At 37.9% G+C, this 20,444-nt stretch overlaps 1 long non-coding RNA gene across 1 annotated transcript in view; it reads right to left on the minus strand.

Annotated features, from left to right (window-relative positions):
- Nucleotides 1-20,444, minus strand: part of LOC143644731 (uncharacterized) — a 104,592-nt gene that overhangs the window by 24,152 nt on the left and 59,996 nt on the right. The gene's annotated exons all lie outside the window — the stretch shown is intronic.

Genomic DNA, 20,444 nt, shown 5'->3' on the forward strand with positions numbered 1-20,444 from the left:
ACTAGGGTGAAAAGGGTGTTGTTTATTATTATTTTTTGAAGCTGTGCTGTAAGTGTGAAACCATTTCAAAATAAATATACACGGTTTGGTTAAATTTATTCCTCAATATCTTATTGTGTTCTATTGTATATATATTTGTTTTCTTCATTTTCTTCTTTGATTGTTCATGGATAGAAAATAAAAACACCTTGACTTTTCTGTGTTGAACTTTAATCTATTGATTAGTTCACATATCTTCTTTTGCATTGTTATACTTAGGATCACATTGTCTGTGAATAAGAAGAGTTATATTTATTTTAAAATCTGTGTGTATTTTATTTCACTTTCTTTCCTAATTGTTCTTATTGGAACCCTCAGTAAAATGCCTTTTATCATGTTGAGGATTCCAATGTTTCTTCTATTGGATATTTGCATAAAAAGGGTGTTTATTTTCTCAAATGACTTTTGCGTGGCAAATGACAAGGCCATGTCTTTTATTCCCTCCATTACTTTAATGTGGTTTATTGATTGTCTTATGTTAAGATACCATACCATTACTGGGATTAAGTAAAGTTGGTAATGGTGCATAATAATTTTGATCTACAGTTGGAATTTAATCGTATTTTGTAGAGGAATTTTTATTTTTATATCACCATATATTAGCTTGTATAATGTTTTTCATGCAATATCTCTACCTGATTTTGGCATTAGAATGATGCTGGCCACATAGTATGAATTGAGAAAATTTCCTGTTCCTCAAATGTGGAGGGCTTTGAGAATTATTGGTGCTGGCTCTTCTTAGAATACTTATGAAAATAAACCAGTGAAGCCATATGATGCAGGATTTCCCTCTGGTAACAAGACCTTTCTTTATTAGAATCTAGTCAGTTTTCAGAACAATCACATATCAATTACAAGTGAGAAAAGAATTTTAAGAAGTGATCAGAGACTAAGAGACCTGTGGAATAAAATGAATGAACCAAAATATGCAGAAGAGAAGGGAAAAGGGACAGAAAGAATATTTGAGGAAAGAATTTTGCAATTCTTATAAAAGACAAATATACCTTTCCAAGAAGAACAATGTATTCCAAACAGGACAAACTCTAATGGGTCTACTCCAAGACACACACTAATCAAGTTGTCAAATGCCAAGGAGAAGGAGAAAATTTAGAAAGCAGCAAGAGAAAAAGTGATTCATAACATACAAGGGAGCCTCAATATTATGAAATGCCAATTTTTCCTCAGAAACCATGGAGGTAAAAAGAGAGTGGTGTGGCATTTTTAAGATACTTCAAGAACAAAACTGCCAGCCCAATATTCTTTATCTGGACAAACAATCTTTCAAAAAAGGAAAAGTTTAAGACATTTATATGTAAGAAAAAACTGAGAGTGTTCCTTACCAAAAGACCTCTTTACATGAAATGTTACAGGGTGTTCTTCAGGTTTAAAGGAAAGGACAGAAGATAGTGATTTGGAGCATTATGAGGAAGGGATCTCCAGGAAAGGTAATTACATGGTCAAATGCAAAATCCATTAGTACTGTATCCTCTGTATGTCACTTTACCCTTTATTTCCTATAATATTTAGAATACAATTTAATAACAAATAATTCTATTTCCTTGTAATTGACACACAAAAGGAACATGAGGGGAGACAGGAATATAGGAGAAGAGACTTTATGCTATGAAAGTTAAGTTGGTATTTTATCAAACTAGTGGGTTATAGACTTAAGTTGTTTAATACAAACCCCAGGATAATCACAATGAAAGTATTAAAAATATATACAAAAACGGAAATTAGAAAGGGATCAATCAGTTACATCACAAAATTTTAACCATACCCAAAAGGAGGCTGTGATAAAGGAAGAGAGACAAAAATATGCCATATTAAAAATAGAACAAAATGGCTGAATTAAGTCCTTTCTTTTTTTTTTTTTTTTTAAAGTATTTTTTTTTATTTTATTATTTTTTGTTTGTTTGTTTGTTTTTTACATGGGCTGGGGCCGGGAATCGAACCGGGGTCCTCCGGCATGGCAGGCAAGCACTCTTGCCCACTGAGCCACCGCGGCCCGCCCTGAATTAAGTCCTTTCTTATCATTAATAAAACTTGCTGTGGTTTGAAGCGATATATACCCCAGAAACGCATGTACTTAAAGTTAATCCATTCCACTGGGTGTAGACCACTGTGAGTAGCATTTTATATGAGGCTACATCAGTTAAGGTGTGACCAAACTAGATCAGGATGGATCTTAATCTTACTGGAGTACTTTATGAGAGAATGAAATTCAGACAAAGAGAGAAAGACCAATGGAATCTGGAAAAGAAGGGTGAAACTAGCAGATACTTCCTCCACTTCCATGATTCTTCTTTTGAAGTCACTTTTCTTTCAACCTGTCCTTTTCCTGCCCCCTTTTTATCCAGCCTGGTAGTGATTCTGTTCATACAGATTTCGCCAAAAAAACTTATTGGTTTCACAAATAGCACAGGGGTCCAAACCATGAGACAAAAGAACTTTATGCAAATTCTTTCTGGATAACTGTATCTCCAATCCTGACTTGCATTGAATTGGCTGACTGGGTCCATGTTTGGTTAAATGAACACATGGAGCACTATTCTCTGGGGATACATTCTTCAAAACCTGCAGACTGAAGACCTATTCTCATACAGTGAGTCCACCCATGTGCTTTGAAGGTTTGAGTTTGCCCCGGCACTTGACGAGGATTAAACTTTTGCCCCATTGTTCAGGAAAAGTGTCACCATCTCAGTTTCTCAGATGCCTGGGGGATTGTGGAGAACACCTCAATGTTTGGTGAGAGTGGAGCCTTGAATCTGGCAACCAGCCCAGTATTGGGTAAGAACAGCACCCCAGTTTTCTGGGAATGGCCATTTCACAAGCACTTGTGAAGGGTAAGGCTGCCATTCTTTTAGGCCCAGAGGACAGAACATCAGTTGATAATTGAAACTCAGATGTTGAAATCTAATGGAGCATATCCTGAAAAGTTTTGGTGTTGTTTGGGACTCATGACCCCTGTTCTACTTCCAATTTCTCCCTATAAGAATGAGAATGTTTATCCTATGACTGGTCCTCCATTGTATATGGAAAGTAGATAAATTGTTCTCTAGATTTCTCAGTTCACAGATGGAGGGGAATTGTGCCCCAGGGTAGACTACACATATAACTGGTTTTGATAAAACTTTGTGCTTCGCATTGTTATTGAAATTACTTAAGGTTTTTGGGATATTTCAATGGAATGTGTATTTTGCATATGGAAAAAAACATGTATTTTGGGGGTCCAGAGGGTAGTATTTGGTGGTTTGATGCTGTATGTACCTCAGAAAAGCATTTCTTAAGTCAAATACATTCCTGTAGGTATGGCATCATTGTAAGTAGGACCTTTTGCTGAAGCTAATTCAGTTAAGGTGTGTCCCACTTCCTCTTACTGGAGTATTTTATAAGAGAATAATATATAGACAAAGAGAGAGAAGGTCATGGAAGCAAGAAACTGAAAGCAATGAAACCTGGAGATGACCAGAAGATGTCACCACGTGCCTCCCCATGTGGCAGACGAGCTCAGGCTTGCCTGCAGCCAGTCTTCAGAAAGAAAGCCTCACCTTGATGATGCTTTGATTTGGATATTCTCATAGCCTCAAACTGAAAGCTTATAAATTTCCATTGTTAAAAGCCAACCCATTTCATTGTACCTGCTTTCATCACCCTAGCAATCTAAAACTGCACTGAACACAAATGGATTAAACTCCTCAATCAAAAGGCATAAATTGGCAGAATAGGTTCAAAAATAATAAGCATGTTCCCACTATGTGTCATTTACAAGAGAGTCTCTTTAGACCCAAAGATGCAGCTAGGTAGAAAGTGAAAGGATGGGGAGAGCAGGGCAAGATGGTAGCTTAGTGAGGTGTGAAATTTAGTTCATCCTACAGAGAAGCTAGTAAGTAGTAGGGAATAATACAGAGCAACTTCTGGGGTTATAGCAGTGACTGGACACACAGTATACACTAGTCTGGACCAGGTGGAAAGGCTAAGACCCCACAGAGAACTGCAAGTTCCCCCAAGACAATGAAGCTGGCACCCCTCCTCACAGTTATGACAGACTTTTTCCCCTAAGGAACAGACTTTACTAGCAACAAGGGCTTAACTCAACCAACCTCCAGTTGTGGAATTAATTAACAAATTCTGACTACTGAAAATTGGCTCCCAGCAAAGATAAAGCTGGAATAAGCAATAAGGACACTAGGAGTTTTTCCCCTAGCAGACAGGGGGCAGTGCTGATGGGGGAAAAAAGGAGGCTCTTTTTTTTAATTAAAAAAAAAGAAATTAACACAACATTTAGAAATCATTCATTCTACATATGCAATCAGTAATTCTTAATATCATCACATACATGTATGATCATCATTTCTTAGTACATTTGCATCGATTTAGGAAAAGAACTAGTAAAACAGAAAAAGATATAGAATGTTAATACAGAGAAAAAATAATGATAATAAAAAATAAAAAATATATATGAAAAAAGGAAAAAGAAAAAAAGCACAAACAAATAAAAAACTATAGCTCAGATGCAGCTTCATTCAGTGTTTTAACATAATTACATTACAATTAGGTATTATTGTGCTTCCCATTTTTGAGTTTTTGTATCTAGTCCTGTTGCACAGTCTGTATCCCTTCAGCTCCAATTACCCATTATTTACCCTGTTTTAAACTCCTGCTGGTCTCTGTTACCAATGACATATTCCAAGTTTATTCTCGAATGTCGGTTCACATCAGTGGGACCATACAGTATTCGTCCTTTAGTTTTTGGCTAGACTCACTCAGCATAATGTTCTCTAGGTTCATCCATGTTATTACATGTTTCATAAGTTTATTCTGTCTTAAAGCTGCATAACATTCCATCGTATGTATATACCACAGTTTGTTTAGCCACTTGTCTGTTGATGGACATTTTGGCTGTTTCCAACTTTTTGCAATTGTAAATAACGCTGCTATAAACATTGGTGTGCAAATGTCCGTTTGTGTCTTTGCCCTTAAGTTCTTTGAGTAGATATGTAGCAATGGTATTGCTGGGTCGTATGGCAATTCTATATTCAGTTTTTTGAGGAACCACCAAACTGCCTTCCACAGTGGTTGCACCATTTGACATTCCCACCAACAGTGGATAAGTGTGCCTCTTTCTCTGCATCCTCTCCAGCACTTGTCATTTTCTGTTTTGTTGATAATGGCCATTCTGGTGGGTGTGAGATGATATCTCATTGTGGTTTTGATTTGCATTTCTCTAATGGCCAGGGACATTGAGCATCTCTTCATGTGCCTTTTGGCCATTTTTATTTCCTCTTCTGAGAGGTGTCTGTTCAAGTCTTTTTCCCATTTTGTAATTGGGTTGGCTGTCTTTTTGTTGTTGAGTTGAACAATCTCTTTATAAATTCTGGATACTAGCCCTTTACCTGATATGTCGTTTCCAAATACTGTCTCCCATTGTGTAGGCTGTCTTTCTACTTTCTTGATGAAGTTCTTTGATGCACAAAAGTGTTTAATTTTGAGGAGTTCCCATTTATTTATTTCCTTCTTCAGTGCTCTTGCTTTAGGTTTGTCCATAAAATCGCCTCCAATTGTAAGTTTCATAAGATATCTCCCTACATTTTCCTCTAACTGTTTTATGGTCTTAGACCTAATGTTTAGATCTTTGATCCATTTTGAGTTAACTTTTTTATAGGGTGTGAGATACGGGTTCTCTTTCATTCTTTTGCTTATGAATATCCAGTTCTCTAGGCACCAATTGTTGTAGAGACTGTTCTGTCCCAGGTGAGCTGGCTTGACTGCCTTATCAAAGATCAAATGTCCATAGATGAGAGGGTCTATATCTGAGCACTCTATTCGATTCCATTGGTCGATATATCTATCTTTATGCCAATACCATGCTGTTGTGACCACTGTGGCTTCATAATATGCCTTAAAGTCTGGCAGCATGAGACCTCCAGCTTCGTTTTTTTTTCCTCAAGATACTTTTAGCAATTCGGGGCACCCTGCCCTTCCAGATAAATTTGCTTATTGGTTTTTCTATTTCTGAAAAATAAGTTGTTGGGATTTTGATTGGTATCGCATTGAATCTGTAAATCAATTTAGGTAGGATTGACATCTTAACTATATTTAGTCTTGTAATCCATGAACACGGTATGCCCTTCCATCTATTTAGGTCTTCTGTGATTTCTTTTAACAGTTTTTTGTGGTTTTCTTTATATAGGTTTTTTGTCTCTTTAGTTAAATTTATTCCTAGGTATTTTATTCTTTTAGTTGCAAGTGTAAATGGGATTCGTTTCTTGATTTCCCCCTCAGCTTGTTCATTGCTAGTGTATAGAAACACTACAGATTTTTGAATGTTGATCTGGTAACCTGCTACTTTGCTGTACTCATTTATTAGCTCTAGTAGTTTTGTTGTGGATTTTTCCGGGTTTTCAACGTATAGTATCATATTGTCTGCAAACAGTGATAGTTTTACTTCTTCCTTTCCAATTTTGATGCCTTGTATTTCTTTTTCTTGTCTAATTGCTTTGGCTAGAACCTCCAACACAATGTTGAATAATAGTGGTGATAGTGGACATCCTTGTCTTGTTCCTGATCTTAGGGGGAAAGTTTTCAATTTTTCCCCATTGAGGATTATATTAGCTGTGGGTTTTTCATATATTCCCTCTATCATTTTAAGGAAGTTCCCTTGTATTCCTATCTTTTGAAGTGTTTTCAACAGGAAAGGATGTTGAATCTTGTCAAATACCTTCTCTGCATCAATTGAGATGATCATGTGATTTTCCTGCTTTGATTTGTTGACATGGTGTATTACATTAATTGATTTTCTTATGTTGAACCATCCTTGCATACCTGGGATGAATCCTACTTGGTCATGATGTATAATTCTTTTAATGTGTTGTTGGATACGATTTGCTAGAATTTTATTGAGGATTTTTGCATCTATATTCATTAGAGAGATTGGTCTGTAGTTTTCTTTTTGTAATATCTTTGCCTGGTTTTGGTATGAGGGTGATGTTGGCTTCATAGAACGAATTAGGTAGCTTTCCTTCCACTTCAAATTTTTTGAAGAGTTTGAGGAGAGTTGGTACTAATTCTTTCTGGAATGTTTGGTAGAATTCACATGTGAAGTCGTCTGGTCCTGGACTTTTCTTTTTGGGACGCTTTTGAATGATTCAATTTCTTTACTTGTGATTGGTTTGTTGAGGTCATCTATTTCTTCTTGAATCAAAGGTGGTTGTTCATGCCTTTCCAGGAACCCGTCCATTTAATCTAAACTGTTGTATTTATTAGTGTAAAGTTGTTCATAGTATCCTGTTATTACCTCCTTTATTTCTGTGAGGTCAGTGGTTATGTCTCCTCTTCCATTTCTTTTTTTTTTTTTTAATTTTTTTTATTAATCAAAAAAAGAAAAGAAATTAACACAACATTTAGAAATCATTCCATTCTACAAATGCACTCAGTAATTCTTAGTATCATCACATAGATGTATGATCATCATTTCTTAGTACATTTGCATCGCTTTAGGAAAAGAACTAGCAAAACAGCAGAAAAAGATATAGAATGTTAATATAGAGAAGAGAATTAAAATAATAATACTAATTATATATATATATATAAAGGAAAAAGAAAAAACAAAAAGAAAAGATACAAACACACAAACAAACAAAAAACCATATTTCAGGTGCAGCTTCATTCAGTGTTCCAACCTAGTTACATTACACTTAGGTATTATTGTGCTGTCCATTTTTGAGTTTTTGTATCTAGTCCTGTTGCACAGTCTGTATCCCTTCAGCTCCAATTACCCATTATCTTACCCTGTTTCTAACTTCTGCTGGTCTCTGTTACCAATGATATATTCCAAGCTGATTCTCGAATGTCGGTTCACATCAGTGGGACCTTACAGTATTTGTCCTTTAGTTTTGGGCTAGACTCACTCAGCATAATGTTCTCTAGGTCCATCCATGTTACTACATGCTTCATAAGTTTAGTCTGTCTTAAAGCTGCATAATATTCCATCGTAGGTATACGCCACAGTTTGTTTAGCCACTCGTCTGTTGATGAACATTTTGGCTGTTTCCATCTCTTTGCAATTGTAGATAATGCTGCTATAAACACTGGTGTGCAAATGTCCGTCTGTGTCTTTGCCCTTAAGTCCTTTGAGTAGATACCTAGCAGTGGTATTGCTGGGTCGTAATCCATTCTGCCATTCTACGTCTTTTGATTGGGAAATTCAGTCCATTAACTTTTAGTATTATTACTGTTTGGATAATATTTTCCTCTACATTTTGGCTTTTGTATTATATATATCATATCTGATTTTCCTTCTTTCTACACTTTACTCCATACCTCTCTCTTCTGTCTTTTCGTATCTGACTTTAGTGCTCCCTTTAGTATTTCTTGCAGAGCTGGTCTCTTGGTCACAAATTCTCTCAGTGACTTTTTGTCTATAAATGTTTTAATTTCTCCTTCATTTTTGAAGGACATTTTTGCTGGATATAGGAGTCTTGGTTGGCAGTTTTTCTCTTTTAGTAATTTAAATATATCATCCCACTGTCTTCTAGCTTCCATGGTTTCTGCTGAGAAATCTACACATAGTCTTATTGGGTTTCCCTTGTATGTGACAGATTGTTTTTCTCTTGCTGCTTTCAAGATCCTCTCTTTCTCTTTGACCTCTGACATTCTAACTAGTAAGTGTCTTGGAGAACGCCTATTTGGGTCTATTCTCTTTGGGGTGCGCTGCACTTCTTGGATCTGCAAATTTAGGTCTTTCATAAGAGTTGGGAAATTTTCAGTGATAATTTCTTCCATTAGTTTTTCTCCTCCTTTTCCCTTCTCTTCTCCTTCTGGGACACCCACAACACGTATATTTGTGCACTTCATATTATCATTCAGTTCCCTGATCCCCTGCTCAAGTTTTTCCATTCTTTTCCCTATAGTTTCTGTTTCTTTTTGGAATTCAGATGTTCCATCTTCCAGTTCACTAATTGTAGCTTCTGTCTCTTTAGATCTACCATTGTAGGTATCCATTCTTTTTTCCATTTTTTCTTCTTTGTCCTTCACTCTCATAAGTTCTGTGATTTGTTTTTTCAGATTTTCTATTCCTTCTTTTTGTTCAGCCCATGTCTTCTTCATGTCCTCCCTCAATTTATTGATTTGGTTTTTGAAGAGTTCTTCCATTTCTGTTCGTATATTCAGCATTAGTTGTCTCAGCTCCTGTATCTCATTTGAACTATTGGTTTGTTCCTTTGACTGGGCCATATCTTCAATTTTCCGAGCGTCATCCATTATTTTCTGCTGGTGTCTGGGCATTTGATCAGATTTCCCTGGGTGTGGGACCCAGCTGGTTGAAAGGTTTTTCTGTGAAATATCTGGGCTCTGTTTTTCTTTTCCTGCCCAGTAGGTGGCGCTTGTGGCGCTCGTCTGTCTGCACGGCAGTCGGCCCGGGAAACCGCGCATGGAGGCGGGGGTCGCTGGCCGCCGCGGCTTGGGAGAGTGCCGGTCCTAATTGCCCAGCTGGCCCGAAACACCAAGCGTGATCCTCTTCCATTTCTGATCTTATTTATTTGCGTCCTCTCTCTTCTACTTTTTGTCAATCTTGCTAAGGGCCCATCAATCTTATTGATTTTCTCATAGAACCAACTTCTTGTCTTATTGATTTGCTCTATTGTTTTCAATTTCATTTATTTCTGCTCTAATCTTCATTATTTCTTTTCTTTGGCTTGCTTTGGGATTAGTTTGCTGTTCTTTCTCCAGTTCTTCCAAGTGGACAGCTAATTCCTGCATTTTTGCCTTTTCTTCTGTTCTGATATAGGCATTTAGGGCAATAAATTTCCCTCTTAGCACTGCCTTTGCTGCATCCCATAGGTTTTGATATGTTGTGTTTTCGTTTTCATTTGCCTCGAGGTATTTACTAATTTCTCTTGTAATTTCTTCCTTGACCCACTCGTTGTTTAAGAGTGTGTTGTTGAGCCTCCACGTATTTGTGAATTTTCTGGTACTCTGCCTAATATTGATTTCCAATTTCATTCCTTTATGATCCGAGAAAGTGTTGTCTATGATTTCAATCTTTTTAAATTTGTTAAGACTTGCTTTGTGACCCAGCATATGGTCTATCTTTGAGAATGATCCATGAGCACTTGAGAAAAAGGTGTATCCTGCTGTTGTGGGATGTAATGTCCTATAAATGTCTGTTAAGTTGAGCTCATTTATTGTAATATTCAAATTCTCTATTTCTTTATTGATCCTCTGTCTAGATGTTCTGTCCATTGATGAGAGTGGTGAATTAAAGTCTCCAACTATTATGGCATATGTGTCTATTTCCCTTTTCAGTGTTTGCAGTGTATTCCTCACGTACTTTGGGGCATTCTGGTTCGGTGCATAAATATTTATGATTGTTATATCTTCTTCTTTAATTGTTCCTTTTATTAGTAGATAGTGTCCTTCTTTGTCTCTTTTAACTGTTTTACATTTGAAGTCTAATTTGTTGGATATTAGTATAGCTACTCCTGCTGTTTTCTGGTTGTTATTTGCATGAAATATCTTTTCCCAACATTTCACTTTCAACCTATGTTTATCTTTGGGTCTAAGATGTGTTTCCTGTAGACAACATATAGAAGGATCCTGTTTTTTAATCCATTCTGCCAGTCTATGTCTTTTGATTGGGGAATTCAGTCCATTAACATTTAGTGTTATTACTGTTTGGATAATATTTTCCTCTGCCATTTTGCCTTTTGTATTATATATATCATATCTGATTTTCCTTCTTTCTACACTCTTCTCCATACTTCTCTCTTCTGTCTTTTCGTATCTGGCTCTAGTGCTCCCTTTAGTATTTCTTGCTGAGCTGGTCTCTTGGTCACAAATTCTCTCAGTGACTTTTTGTCTGAAAATGTTTTAATTTCTCCCTCATTTTTGAAGGACAATTTTGCTGGATATAGAAGTCTTGGTTGGCAGTTTTTCTGTTTTAGTAATTTAAATATATCATCCCACTGTCTTCTAGCTTCCATGGTTTCTGCTGAGAAATCTACACATAGTCTTATTGGGTCTCCCTTGTATGTGACAGATTGTTTTTCTCTTGCTGTGTCTTTCTCTTTGACCTCTGACATTCTAACTACTAAGTGTCTTGGAGAACGCCTATTTGGGTTTATTCTTTTTGGGGTGTGCTGCACTTCCTGGATCTGTAATTTTAGGTCTTTCATAAGAGTTGGGAAATTTTCAGTGACAATTTCTTCCATTAGTTTTTCTCCTCCTTTTCCCTTCTCTTCTCCTTCTGGGACACCCACAACATGTATATTTGTGCGCTTCATATTGTCATTCAGTTCCCTGATCCCCTGCTCAAAATTTTCCATTCTTTTCCCTATAGTTTCTGTTTCTTTTTGGAATTCAGATGTTCCATCCTCCAGTTCACTAATTCTAGCTTCTGTCTCTTTAAATCTATCATTGTAGGTATCCATTGCTTTTTCCATCTTTTCTACTTTGTCCTTCACTCTCATAAGTTCTGTCATTTGTTTTTTCAGATTTTTTATTTCTTCTTTTTGTTCAGCCCATGTCTTCTTCATGTCCTCCCTCAATTTATTGATTTGGTTTTTGAAGAGGTTTTCCATTTCTGTTCGTATATTCAGAATTAGTTGTCTCAGCTTCTGTATCTCATTTGAACTATTGGTTTGTTCCTTTGACTGGGCCATATCTTCAATTTTCCAGGTGTGATCCATTATTTTCTGTTGGCATCTTGGCATTAAATCAGATTTCCCTGGTGTGGGACCCAGCAGGTTGAAAGATTTTTCTGTAAAAATCTCTGGGCTGTTTTTCTTATCCTGCCCAGTAGGTGGTGCTCATGGCACTCGTCTGTCTGCGGGTCCCACCAGTAAAAGACGCTGTGGCTCCTTTAGCTTTGGAAAACTCTCGCTGTGGGGGAGGGTCACCAGCCGAAGTGGCTTGGGGTAGTGCCGATCCGGATCTCCCAGCTGGCCCAGGAATCCGTGCATGGGGGGGGCACTGGCTGCCGCAGCTTGGGGGAGTGCCAATCCGAATCTCCCAGCCGGCCCGGGAATCCGCCCGTGGGGAGTGTCGCCGGCCTCCGTGGATCGGGGGAGTGCCGTTCCAAATCTCCCAGCCAGCCCGGGATGCCAAGCGTGGCGGGGGTGGTGCTGGCCACCGCAGCTTGGGGAAGTGCCTATCCAATGTTCCCAGCCAGACCGGGAAGCCACGTGTGTGGAAGGGACCCCGGTCGCCGGTCTCCGTGGCTTGGGGGACCTCTGATCCAATCCTGCCAGCCGGTCTGGGAGGCTGCATGTGTGTGTGGGGGGTGCCAGCCACAGCGGCTTGAGGAGACCACCTGTCCAATTCTCCCAGCCAGCCTGGGAAAGAGGGAGGGAGGGACTCCAGCCGCCAGCCACCCCGGCCCGGGGAAGCATGTTCCCCTCGGTGATCTCACCGCTGCAGCTTCTCCCTGCCAGTTCAGCCATTCCAGAATGGGGTATTCTGTCTTTTTGGTCTCTTTTGTTGCTCCGGGAGCTGTTCTGTACCATTTCTATTTCTTTAGTAGCTGTTCTGGAGGAGGAACTAAGACTCGCGCGTCTTACTAAGTTGCCATCTTCTCCGGAAGTCCAAGGTAGTCAAAAGGAGGCTTTTTGAGTCAGACAGCGCAAAGTACTGGAAAAGAGCTGGACCCCAAGAACAGGGGGCACATAGCGCCATGTACCAACTTAAGCTCTTGATTGACAAACACGGGGACCAGGGGCTTGGCTCTGAAAAGCCTTTTTTTCTACTCCTTAACAGCTCATTAGATAGAAATGGAAGCCCTCCAGACTCCAGCACTCTTCTGGGGGCCAAGGGTGGAATTAAGTTTTTCTGAGAGACAAAGTAAATAGTCAGGTGAAAGAGTTAATTACCTAAGGGTTGTATCTTCCCCAAGAGGAAGATGGAATCCTTCCTTCAAGGAATTCAGTCCCCAGGGACTAGAAAACTGAAGCAATTAAAGCCATCCTACAACCTTACCTCTGTCTCTACCATGCCCCTACAGGAAGACTCTTCTGAAACTAAAGGCACCACCTCACTTTAAGCTAGTGGGAAGCCATGAGCAGACAAGCACTACAGGCCAGAAATGATAGGAAAGCATAGAGTCCAGAGGCTTCATAGGAAATTCTGACAACCTGCTGGGTCTCACCTTCAGGGAAAACAGATGCTGGTGACTCTTTCCTCCTGAGACGTGGGCCTGTCTGGTTTGGGAAAATCTGACTGGTGTCTATAATAATCTAAGTAGACTCTCCCAAGAAAAAAAAAGACTCCATATAGGCAGGGCAAGAAACAAAAAAACAAGAACTGAAAAATTCTGATCAGTTTAAACAGAACCTCTGCTAGAGGTCTAAAAATAAGTTGAATTGAATGTCAAAAGACAGAGAGAGAACAAAGGTATCCAGCAAGAAAATCTTACTTAAAAGAGTAAAAACAACCTCCGGAATAAATTACTTAAGATAATCAAATGCTTACACACCAGAAAAAAATGAGTCATACTATGAAATTCAAAGATATGGCCTAGTCGAAGGAACAAGCCAACAATTCAAATGAGATACAGGAGTTGAAACAACTAATTCAGGATGTTCAAACAGACATGGAAAATCTCATGAAAAAATCAAATCAACAAGTTGAAGAAAAATTTTTAAAAGACATTGGGTGAACAAAAAGAAAAGCTTGGGGTGGGCCACGGTGGCTCAGCAGGCAAGGATGCTTGCTTGCTATGCCAGAGGTCCTGGGTTCGATTCCAGGTGCCTGCCCATGTAAAAAAAAAAAGAAAAGAAAAGCTTGGAAGTTTGAAAAAACAAATCACAAAACTCATGGGAATGAAAGGTACAATAGAAGAGATTTTAAAAGTCAATGGAAACCTATAACAATAGATTTGAAGAGGCAGAAGAAAGGATCAGTGAACTAGAGGACTAGATATCTGAAATCTGATGAACAAAAGAAAATATAAGGAAAAGAATGGAAAAATATTAGCAGGGCCTCTGGGAATTGAATGACAACATGAAGTGCACCAACATATGTGTTGTGGGTGTCCCAAAAGAAAAAGATAAGGAAAAAGGAGGTAAAAGACTAATGGAGGAAATAATCACTGAAAATTTCCCATCTCTTATGAAAGACATAAAATTATAGATCCAAGAAGTACAGCATAACCCAAACAGAATAGATCCAAACAGACAAACTCCAAGATACTTACTAACCAGATTGTCAGATGTCAAAGAGAAAGAGAGGATTTTGAAAGCAGTAAGAGAAAAGGAATCCATCACATACAAGGGAAGCCCAATAAGGCCATGTGCAGATTTCTCAGCAGAAACCATGGAGGTGAGAAGGCAGTGGTATGATATACTTAAGATTCTAAAAGAGAAAAACTACCCAACAAGAGCTCTATATCCAGCAAAATTGTCCTTCAAAAATGAGGGGGAAATTTAAATATTTTCAGACAAACAATTACTGAGAGAGTTTGTGACTAAGAGACTGGCTTCACAAGAAATGCTAAAGGGAGCACTACAGGCACACAGGAAAAAACAGGAGAGAGAGATCTAGAGAAGAGTGTAGAAATAAAGACTATCAGGAAAAGTAAAGAGAGAAAAAAAATTAGATATGGCATATAAAACCCAAAAGACAAAATGGTAGAAGAAAATACTGCCTTTACAGTAATAACTTTAAATGTTAATGGACTAAACTCCTCAATCAAAGGACATAGACTGGCACAACGGATTAAAAAACAGGACCCCATCTCTATGCTATCTATAGGAGATTCATGTTAGACCCAAGGACAAAAACAGGTTGAAAGTGAAATATTGGGAAAAGATATTTCATGCAAATAACCATCAGAAAAGAGCAGGAGTAGCTATACCAATATCTGACAAATTAGATTTTAAATATAAAACATTTTAAAGAGTCAATGAACGACACTGTGTACTAATAAAAAGAACAATTCAACAAGAAGACATAATCACAAATATTTATGCACTGAGACTGAATGCCCCAAAGTACATGAGACAACACTGACAACACTGAAGGGAGAAATAAACACCTTCACAGTAATAGTTGAAGACTACATTCACACTCTCATCACTGGATAAAACATCTAGACAGTAGATCAAAAAAGAAACAGAGAATTTGAATAATACCATAAATGAACTATACTTAACAGACATTTACATAACATTATACCCCATAACAGGAAGATACACATTTTTTTTTCAAGTGCCCATGGATCGTTCTTAAGGGTAGACCATATGCTGGGTCACAAAAATATCTCAATAAATTTTAAAAGGTTGAAATCATTCAAAACACTTTCTCAGATCATAATGGAATGAGGTTGGAAATCAGTACTAGGCAGAGGGCCAGAAAAATCAAAATATATGGAGGCTAGACAACACATTCTTAAACAATGGAAGAATTGTTTCATGGAAGAAATTACAAGGGAATTTAGTAAATATCTTGAGGCCAATGAAAAAGAAAACACAACATATCAATATTTATGGGATGCAGCAAAGGCAGTGCTAAGAAAGAAATATATTGCCTTAAATGCCTATAATAAACAAGAAGAAAGAGCAAAAATTGAGGATTTAACTGGTCACTTGGAAGAAATAGAGAAAGAATAGCATATTAACCCCAAAGCAAACAAAAGGAAAGAAATAATGAAGATTAGAGCAGAAATAAATGAAATTGAGAACATGAAAACAATTGAGAAAATCAAGAAAACCAGAAGCTGGTTCTTTGAGAAAATTAATACAATGGATGGACCCTTAGCTAGGTTGATGAGAGAGAGAGAGAAAGAGAGAGAGAGAGTGCAAATAAATAAAATCAGAAACAGAAGAGGAGACATAACCACTGACCCCACAGAAATAAAGGCTATAATGAGAGGATACTATAAGCAACTATATGCTAATAATCTAGACAATGTAGATGAAATGGACAACTTCCTAGAAAAGCATGAACAACCAACATTGACTCAAGAAGAAACAGATTACCTCAACAAACCAATCACAAGTAGAGATTGAATCAGTCATTAAGCAGCTCCAAAAAAAGAAAAGTCCAGGACTAGATGGTTTCATGTGTGAATTCTACCAAGCATTCAAGAAAGAATTAGTACCAATCCTGCTCAAACTCTTCAAAAAAAATTGAAGAGAAGGGAAAGCCAGCTAACTCATTCTATGACGCAACATCACCCTAATACCAAAACCAGACAAAGGTACTACAAGAAAAGAAAATTACAGACCAATCTCTCTAATGAATATAGATGCAAAATGCTCACAAAATACCTGCAAATTGAATCCAGCAGCACATTAAAAGTATTATATGCCATAACCAAGTGGGGTTTCTTCCAGGTATGCAAGGATGGTTCAATATAAGAAAATCAATTAATGTAATACACCGTATCAATAAATCAAAGCAGAAAAACCACATGATCGTCTCGATTGACTCAGCAAAGGCATTTGACAAAGTTCAACATCTTTTCTTGATGAAAACACTTCAAAGGACAGGACTAGGAGGGAACTTCCCCAACATGGTAAAAGGAACATGTGAAAAACCCATAGCTAACATCATTCTCAATGGGGAAAAACTGAAGATGGCAGGGTAAGAAGTTCTAGGATTCAATTCATCCTTCAGGGCAGCTAGAAAATAGCCAGAAACTCTCTGAAACAACTGTTTGGTGGGCTCTGGAGACCAGATGCAAAACCAGATAGGAATGAGTTGAAAAATGAGACATAAATTACAGAGAAGTGCCATAAGTAAATCTTTCCAAGCTGTAGAGTCCAGTGTCCCTCCTCTACAGGCACAGCAGGATGGCTTGGAATCACTCCCAGATGGAAAATAGAAGCCCTTTCTCCTAATAGGAAGGAAGGGTGACTCTGCCACTCATAAATTGAGGCTTTTGATTAGCAAATACAGACTTCTGGAACAGATAAATTTACAGTGCACCCAAGAAAGAAAGAAACTGGTAGATTCTGTTTCAGCCTTACTCACAGCAGGGGAGGAAGCAGAGTGAATGGAAAGATAAACGCTTCTGGAGGTGGCTGAGCCCAGTTTGTGGAAGGACTGTTGTGCCCCCAAGAAAAGGAGGAGACAGGGCTGGAAATCATATCCTGCTTTTGATTGGCAAACCTAGGCTGCTGGTCTCCAGCTCTAAGAACAGCTGCACATTTTTAAGTGGCCAATTAAAGAAAGCAGCTGGTCATCTCTATTTTCAGCCCTTCCCAAGACAGGGGCAGAAGCAGGGTTCTGAGAGGCACAGGATCCTCTCAGACACTAGATAGTTCCCTGAAGGATGGATCTTCCCCCCAAGAGAAGGAGGGTAGTGCCAAGCACAAATGATGGCTCTCATTCAAAGAATTTAGACCCAGGGGACTGGGATATCAGCAGCAGTTTCAACCTACAAAAATTGACATATAGCCTTTGTCTCAAATACACTCCAGTAGGAGAAATCCAGCTGTGTGAAAATCATGTAACTTTTCCAGCCATCAGGGAATAGGGGGCCACAGAGCTTCTACTCTCCAAGAAAAAGGGATAGGGCAAGTCCTAGCACAGCCGATGGCTGTTATTTAGAGAACTCAGACCCCACAGGCTGGGAAAACAGCAACAGTTGCAAATAGCTTCCCCCTTCACCCTCTATCTCAATCACACTATAGGCTTAGGTTTAGAATTAAAGACACTACACAAGTTTAGGCCTGTGGGGAGCAATGGGCTGACAAGTGCCAACTACTGGGCAGGACAGGAAAAGCACAGAATCAGGAGGCTTCACAGGAAAGACTGGCAACATACTGGGACTCATCCCCAGGGATCATTGATACTGATCTGCACTCCTTTCGTGAATCCAGGAGATCTGGGAAAACCTCATTGAGGTAGATCTTCTCTGGGGGAGCCCTCCTCCAAGAATCAGCCCTCCAGATACAGGTTGCTATAGATAACAAAAGGAGTATTAAAAATATAGAGAAAAATAAAAAACAAACAGTGCAGAAGAAGAGGGAAAAGAAAGCTATTTCCTGGGGGCATAACAAGTACACAAACAAGGCAATCCTTGAAACTATTCCATATAAGTTGGTGGTTAAAACATGGATGTGGTGGACAACATTCACGATTAACTACAAATATTTTAGAGTTTTTCATGGACTAGACCAAATGTATGCCATTATTGCAAGGAGTTAATAATAAAGGGGTATATGGAGAAAAATGTGCCTATTGCAAACTATGGGCTATAGCCAACAAGAATATTTTAATACTCTTTCATCACAGTAACTTATTTACCACATAACACTAGGGGTGAATAATTGGGAGGATAAGGATTATGAGAGGATTAAGGTATTTATTTATTTTTATTTCTTTACTGGAGTAAAGAAAATGTTCTAAATTTGATCATGGGGATGTGTGCACAACTATGTGATGATACTGTAAGCCAGTGATTACATACCTCAGATGGTTTCTATGGTGTGTGAATGTATCTCAATAAAATTGCATTAAAAATTGTTCCATATATGCAGGAGAGAATCAGATAAATAAGAGCTGAAAAATTCAGGTCAGTTAAACACAAGAGGTCTAGAATAAGTTGAATCAAGTGTCAAAGAAGAATTATAGCACAAAGTGAAACAACAGACTAGGCAAGAGGGAAAACAACCTTGAGAGCAAACTAATCAAGAAAATCATATGTCTAGGCACCAGCAAAAAGTCACAAGTCACACTAAGAAACATGAATATATGGCCCAGTGAAAGGAACAAGCTAAAACTTCAGATGAGATGCAGGAGTTGAAACAATTAATCAAAGATGCTCAAACAAATCTTCTAAATCAATTCAATAAGATGAAGGAAAATGTAGCAAAAGAGATGAAGGATATAAATAAGACACTGAATGAACATAAACAAGAACTTAGAAGCATGTAAAAAAAGAACTTATGGGGATGAAAGACACAATAGAGACTTAAAAATATATAATGGGGACATACAACAGTATACTTGAAAAGACAGAAGAAAAGTATCAGCAAACTAAAGGATAAGTCATCCAAAATCTTATACACAAGATAACAGAGAGGGAAAAGAATGGAAAATTTTAAGCAGGGTCTAAGGAATTGAAAGACAGCATGTAGTGCATGAATATACTTATCCTGGGTTTCCCAGAAGGAGAAAGGAGGAGAAAGGGGGTAGGAATGACAGAGGAAATAATAGCTGAAAATTCCCTAACTTTTATGAAAGACATCAAATTGCAGGTCCAAGAAACGCAACATACCCTAAACAGAATAGATATGAATAGACCTACTCCAAGACACTTATTAATCAGATTGTCAAATGCCAAAGACAGAGAGAGAACTCTGAAAGCAGCAAGAGAAAAGAGATTCATCACACATAAGGGAAGCTTGATAAGACTAAGTGCAAAAACCATACAGGTGAGAAGACAATGGTATGATTCATTTAAGATACTGGAAGAGAAAAACTGCCTGCAAAGAATTATATATCTGTGAAAACTGACATTCAAAAATGAGGTAGAGTTTAAAATATTCACAAACAAAAAAATGAGAAAGTTCATTAATAGGAGGTCTGCTTTAAAAGAAATATTAAAGGGAGTGTTAGGGAACAGAAAGCTTTGGAAAAGACAATAGAACTGAAGAATATCAGTAAAGGTAGCTAAAAGCCTAAAAAGAGAGAAAATAAGGGTAACTAAAAGGGTAAAAAGAGAGATAAAGTAAGATGCGGCATATAAAATCCAAAGGACAAAATGTACTGCCTTTACAGTACATTAATGTTTTAAACTCCCAAGCTAAAGGCATATGCTGGACAAATGGATTAAAAAAAAAACATTATTCATCTATATGGTTTCTTCAAGAGACTCTCTTTAGACCCAATGACACAAATAGGTGGGAAGTCAAATGTTGGAAAAAAATATTCCATGAAATAAATAGTCAGAAAAGATCAGGGATAGCTATATAAATATCAGATAAAATAGATTTTAACTGGAAAACTGTGAAAAGACACAAAGAAGGACACTATATATTAACAAATGGGGCAACCCACCAAGAAGAAATAACAATCATAAATATTTATGCACCTAGTTAAGGTAGCCCAAAATACATGGGGCAAAATTTGGCAACACAGAAGGAAGAATTAGACATCTCTACAATAATAGTTGGAGACTTCAATACATCACTCTCATCAAGGATAAAACATCTACACAGAGGATCAATAAGGAAACAGAGAGCCTAAGTAATATGATGTTCTAGTTTGCTAGCTGCCAGAATGCAATATACCAGAAACGGAATAGCTTTTAAAAAGGGGGAATTAATAAGTTGGTAGTTTACAGTTCTAAAGCCAAGAAAATATCCCAATTAAAACAAGCCTATAGAAATGTCCAATCAAAGGTATCCATCCAGGGAAAGATACCTTGGTTCAAGAAGGCTGATGAAGTTCAGGGTTTCTCT

The sequence above is a fragment of the Tamandua tetradactyla genome, chromosome 1, assembly GCF_023851605.1.
Source record: "Tamandua tetradactyla isolate mTamTet1 chromosome 1, mTamTet1.pri, whole genome shotgun sequence".
Taxonomy (NCBI): domain Eukaryota; kingdom Metazoa; phylum Chordata; class Mammalia; order Pilosa; family Myrmecophagidae; genus Tamandua; species Tamandua tetradactyla.